The following is a 6,864-nucleotide window of genomic DNA, read 5'->3' on the forward strand; positions in this document are numbered from 1 at the left end:
GAACTGGAACCTAAGACATTCCCGTAGACACTTGGGCTTCTGATGCCCTTAATTCAGCAGGCTGAGAAAGGAATAACAGTATTTTGAGGGGTGATTGACCCAGACTACCAGGGGGAAAATGGACTGGCTATCCACAACGGAGATAATGAAGATTATATCTGGAAGGCAAGAGATTCCTTAAGGCCACTTTTGGTGTTACCATGTCCTGTGATTAAGGTCAATGGGAAACTGCAACAACCCAATCCAGACTGGACAACAAATGGCCCAGGCCCTTCAAGGATGAAAGTATGGGTTACTCCTCCAGGGAAAGAGCCAAGACCTGCAGAGGTGCTTGCTGATGGTGGAGGAAATACAGAATGGGTAGTAGAGGAACATAGTTACAAATATCAATTTAGGCCACGTGACCAGTTGCAGAAACATGGATTGTAATTGACATGAGTATTCTTGTCCTATTTGGTTAAGAATAGGCTTGTGCATGTATACACATATGTTACGCAGATCCTTGAGTTATTGTTTTTTTGAATGTGTAATTGAGATAAGTGTTAGGAAATACAGAATGGGTAGTAGAGGAACATAGTTACAAATATCAATTTAGGCCACGTGACCAGTTGCAGAAACATGGATTGTAATTGACATGAGTATTCTTGTCCTATTTGGTTAAGAATAGGCTTGTGCATGTATACACATATGTTACGCAGATCCTTGAGTTATTGTTTTTTTGAATGTGTAATTGAGATAAGTGTTAAGTGTTAAGTGGTGCGTCATTGTATGATGGGATAGTTATATCATGTTAGGTGAAATTATGACCTCAACATTGTTTTCATTTGAAATTTAAGAATGACCTAGAGAGATGCTATTGGTTGTCAAGTTGACAAGGGGTGGACTTGTGGTGGCTAATCCTGGGTGTCAACTTGACTGGATCTGGGATTAACTGAAATGAGAGAGATCTTCTTGATTGGATCCTCTGAACTTGGAAGACACACCCTAAATGTGGGTGTTAACTTCTGATGGCAGCCCATATAAAAGGCCATGGTAGAGGAGAACACCTGGCTTCTTGGTGCTTGCCTTCTCTCTCACTGGTGAGTTCATCTTGCTGCTGTAGACTGAAGACTAGCTGATCTTTTGGAATTCGTCAGACCTTCAGCCCCAGATTGGTACTTTGAGACATCCAGCCTCGTGGACTGAGCAACTATTGAATCTCAGCCTCTCCAGTGTGGTGCAGCCATTGTTGGATTACTCAGAGTCTATCTTGTGAGCTAAATTGATAAATCTCTATACATATATATTCATCCTACCAGTTCTATTTCTTTGGAGAACCCTGACTAATACACTCACCACCTTGCGAGACTGCCAGGAAGTCACAGGATCTGTATTTGAGTGCCCACTCTTCTGTAAATAAACTCCCACCCTGTGCTCTGTCAGTAAACCCAATAAACTTGTTAGGATTTTCCAAAAAAAAAAGAAAAAAGACCAGTGGTAATAGAAACCTTCATTATTCCACCAAAGTTGACCCCATGTTGGCAAATCCTTTAGTCTTTGTTTTCTTATTCTTATTTTCCCCTCCTTAAACTTCTTGTATATATATTTCTGTGTAACCTACTTCAAGTTATTTTGTGGAAAAATGTGTTAAAAAACTGTCTCTCTTTGGGATAATAAAAAAAATTAGAACATAAATAACTGCTATAATTTAAACATGTAAATTTTATGGTCTGTAAATTAGGTATTAATAAACCTATTTAAAAATAAAATTAAAAATAGTAAATGCCCATATGCAAATTTGGCATGAACATAAGGTTTTTTAAGTCCTTTAATTAAATATCAAGAAATGTAATTGCAAGATCATAGTATATCTAGGTTTGTGTCCTAGTTATCTTGATTTTGCTGTGGTAAAACACTCTAACCAAAACCAACCTCGAAGCAAAAGGGTTTATTCAGCTTATATATCCTGATCACTGCTGATCCTTGAGGGAAGCAAAGGCAGGATCTTAAAGTCATGAACTGAAGCAGAGATCGTGAAGGAATGCTGCTTACCATCTGGATCCTCTGAAAAGTTAAAAACTAACCAGCACAAAGGGTCATTGGAGCGCCACAGAGGCTCAGCATCGTGGGAAGCCAGAAAGGCCACTAGTGAAGATGTGTCCTCCATTGCAGTGGAGACCCCAGGATTGACGGGATCATGGAGAGAACTTGATGTTTGACATCATGTGAAGCCAGAAGATGCCATTGGTGAAGGTGTCATGTGGGAGTACTAGATGGGAGACTCATACACATTGCCAAGTTTGGCTTCTAGCATGAGACACAGCCTTCCCACACTCTAGACCATGGTTTTCAGGTGCTGGAAATACTCTCAAGAAGATTTCCCTTCAATGATGTTGGTTTCTAATTAATCATAGCTGATTTTTAAGCCCCAACTGACCAGCATCCATTGTCTCAGTAAAGCAGAAGCTTCCTGTCAGTGGTGCTGGTCTTTTGTTAATCATTGCAGATTCTTCAGCCCCAGTTGACCAGAAACCCCAGGATCTTAATTTAAAATATCACACAAACAACCCAGATAGAGTCTTTGCTTCCCTCCCAAACTTCACAAGCCAGACCTGTGTTGTCATCACTGCTTTCAGTATTATCATCTAAGTTCCCCCAAGATATCCTATTAAGTTCTTTGCACTCAATGGCATTTCTAGCCCTAAGATCAAACCCTTCCACAATCCTCTCTACACCCAACAGGGTCAGGTCTATCACAGCATGAATCACACTCTCCAGTACAAATTTCTGTTCTAGTTAGGTTTGTATTGCTGTGACAAAACACTGACCAAAACATTACATGCATATTGTACCGCTACAGGAATATTTGGATATATAGTTAATATTTTTCATGAAAAGGAATAAGCAGAGACTGTGTGTAGCCCATCTCTGTTTTCCCAGTTCTCTGTTTCTTCTGTGGAGGGTGATTGACTGTTGCTTCACTTCCTTATATAATGTCATTAGGAAAAATAAACACACAGGCATCTGTGGTTGAAGTTTTATGCTCACTTACAGTAAAAATCACAACCAAGTATATAATAGCTCTCCATCCCTAGTAAGTTTCTTCTGTCACAGGCAATTGCAATTGTGGAAGTCAACTATAGGCCACCCTCTTGAAGTATAGCCATTTAGCTGCATTCAGACATCACAAGAAGAACCAGTACCCTAAGCTTTGTCACTGAGATGTCACTGAGCCTTTCTCTGCAAATCTGACAGCATGTTTGCCTTTTTGTTGAAATTTCGTGCTTTGCTTTGACTTTGCATACTTTTCAGTTTTATTTTCCTGATGAAAAGTTAGTGCACATTGTTCTTCTTGAGATTTGTTGTTTTGTTTTCCCTTTTGTTTCATTATTTTTGTGCACTTTTGCCTAAATAGTTCTATAAATAATGGCACATTAAATAACATTGACAAGAAGGTTCAGAAATGTCAGAAAATAGAAATGTGTTGGGACTAGAGAAATAGCTCACTGGTTAAGAGCTTGCAGAAGACCCAGGTTTCGTTCCCAGCCCCTACATGGTGGCTAACAACCATCTGTAACTCCAGTTCCAGGGATCCAATGCCCACTTTTGACCTCCACAGGCATTGCACGGCATGGGTGCACTTACACACATGCAGGCAATACACTCAGGCACATAAAATAAATAAAATATTTTTTAGAGAAAATAGAGAAGTGCATATTTTGAAAATGTATATAAAACATTAGGCATTTTAAGGATGTCATCTTCTGGTCATCAGTCACTCTGGTAAGCTGAGAAATCATGCTTCTGTCTCCATCATAGATTCCCCAGTCAGGACTATTTGCCCATTTTGGCTACAAGATTTAAATTTCCTGAGAACAGGTAAAGTTATATGGACACAGAGTGATGAAGAAGGCATCCAGGTTTATTGACTCACAAAGTCAGTGTTTTTAACATATTTACAGCCAAGTCCTTTAAATGTATGTACATTGTGTGTGTGTATATGTGTGTGTGACAAAGAGAGAGAGAGAGAGAGAGAGAGAGAGAGAGAGAATGAGAGTGTGTGTCTGAGTGTGTTGAGTGAGTGTGTATGTGTGTGTGACAGAGAAAGAGAATGAGAGAGTGTGTGTGTCTGAGTGTGTGTGTGTGTAACACACACATAAAGGAAAGCATAATTGAATGTGCTGCAGTACAGAGGAAGTCTAGATAAGAAGTTTCTGGAAAGTGAGACTTCAAAGAAAGCAAGCAGAAATAGCATTTCTGTATGGGACTTCATTCCTGACATTTCTTGGGAAACTGTGTTGCTCCAAATCCTGAAGGCTAAGAAAAATCAGCTGAGAAATGGGAACAAATTGGAAGAAGTCATTCTAAGTAAATTAAAGTTCAGTGATGAACACAAGAGATGTCAGTGTGCTAAAGTTCCGCCAAACAGCCAGTCAAAAGCAGGGTGGGAAACGAGGGCAGGGAGAGGCTCGGGAGCACACAGGAGAGAAACGCTGCTTTCTAAGTCCTCTGCCTTGCTTTCAAGTGTTGCCATGCCAACAGCAGGCACAAGGCCCTGTCTGCTAATAACAGTGTCATTCTGACAATTCAAATAAGTATTGCTAATTTTTAGGCAGTGCACTTTATACAAACCCTATAAATGATGTTCCCAGAAATAGCAAGTTTCTTTGACTGTTTACTTATTTTTATTTTATGTGTATGTGTATATTGCCTGCATGTAGGTAGATATACCCATGTCATGCAATGCCCACAGGGGTCAGAAGAGGGAGTCAGATTCCCTAGAACTTGAGTGTCTGATGGTTGTTAGCCACCATGTGGATGCTGGGAATCGAACCCAGTTCCTCTGCAAGTGCAGCCAGCGTAGCCCCCACTGGCCTGGAACTTATAGAACTGGTCTGTATAGTGCATGGTACCTGTACATAAAATATGTATTTATTTTCTACAGTGAAAGACAAGAACTAAGCATCTACTGTGTGCTTTCCAGCATCAAAATGATGGGAGAAAGACCATCTGGGAGATGAGTGGACCAACTGTCAGAATCAAGAACATATGAAAGTTCATTTATACTACAGTGAGACACCACTGGACCTTGGCTTTAAAAGAATGCATGGGAACCTTTGAGTTGAGGCTTAGAGCAGCTGTGGCTGTGTGCTAGGCAGTGCTGACACAACCCCAGTGGGTCCCTCTCTTTGAATGGGGAAGCAAGGCTTGTGAACCCATGTCAAATATGATGGGTGTTTGCTGCTTCCATGAAGAGGTTTAAAAAAAGACCGTGGCTCCTGGTTGTGTAGCCTCCCTTGTCCTTTCCTGGATCTCTGTCTTTGAAAGAAGCAAGCTGCCAGGTCATCATGTTATGCCAGGAACCTCGTGCAAAGGCTGCACATGGGTGAGCTTAGAAATGCATCTTCTGAGGCTGCTGAGACTACAGGAGTGGCCGCAGAAATGACTCTTGTCCTAGCTCACCTCAGCACCACGGCAGCCCACTAAGGGCTTCACAAAAGCCTCTTTTATTTTTAAAGATATTTTATTTAAAGTTGGGCATGGTAGCATATATCTTTAATCTCAGAACTCAGGAGACAGAGGCAGGCTGATCGCTTTGAGGTAGAGGCCAGCGTGGTCTACATAGTGAGTTCAGGCCAGCTGTGGCTACAGTGAAACTCTGCCACAAAAGACAAAAATATATGTATTTAATATTCATGCATACATATGTGTTTTGATCAAATCCACCCCCATTCCTTTCCCTTCAATTCCCCCCTTAGTCCCCTCACCATTTTTCCTGCCCATTTCATGTGATATTTTAAAATAACCTCTGAAGCTACATTTAGCCTGCCTGTGCATAAACGTGGGGCCATTTACTGGAGCATGAGTGGCTTCTCAACAGACTTGAGCCAGAACCACTCAGTCACCCAGATTCATGTACCCAGATGCTATGAGAAAATAAACAACTTTTATTCTAAACTGCTTGTTCGGGGTTAATTGTGACACAACCATAGATTTCTAAAAGGTCACAACAAATGTTGATGCATCCTTTATTTTCCTTTATGGACAAATACGTATTATCACAAATGACTCAGCAGCCATCCTACAATCGGGCATTTGATCATGTGACCAAGTGTCTTATATCAACATATTGATGGACAAATCATCAAAAACAGCTTGTAGCAAAGTAAATGCATATGAATTTGGAACAGAGAAAAGCAATAACTGATTCAGATTAGAGCAAAATATAATTAATCTCATCTGAAAGCTGATCACTCTTCTAGAATTTTAAAATGAGCAAAAATGGAAAGTTGAATTTGCAGCAAGAAATTTTCTTTTGCAGGAGAAAACATTTGAAAAAAACCCCACAACTGTAAGGTATTTTGGACAATAAAATGCATTAGGGTATATTATAAAGAACCATCAAAGAAGTTTTAAATATAATTCCTAGGAAGAAATTTGTTTTGAGACAGCCAAAGATCACATCACCTACTTACATAAAATGGACTAATATGCTGCCAGGAGTGATTCATTCATTTACTTCAAGTTTGCTGTTTACATAAAGTAGAAAAAGGGCACCTCTGTTGCTGTAAAAAAATAGAAGTCTCAGGGCTGGAGAGATGGCTCAGCGGTTAAGAGCACTGACTGCTCTTGCAGAGGACCAGGGCTCAAGTCCCAGCACCCACATGGTGGCTACAAACTGTCCTTAACTCCAGCTCCGGGGGAATCCAAAGCCCTTTTCTGGCCTCCACAGCACTGCGTGACAGGGGTGCACTCACATACATGCAGGAGGTACACTCATACACATAAAAAAAATAAAATATTTTTTAAAAATAGAAATCTCTACTTTAGTAAAATTATTAACAAATAAACCTTTAAAAGCAAAGGTGCATCAATTGAAGAAAT

This window comes from Nannospalax galili, unplaced genomic scaffold (genome assembly GCF_000622305.1).
Source record: "Nannospalax galili isolate Female #2095 unplaced genomic scaffold, S.galili_v1.0 scaffold321, whole genome shotgun sequence".
Lineage (NCBI taxonomy): Eukaryota > Metazoa > Chordata > Mammalia > Rodentia > Spalacidae > Nannospalax > Nannospalax galili.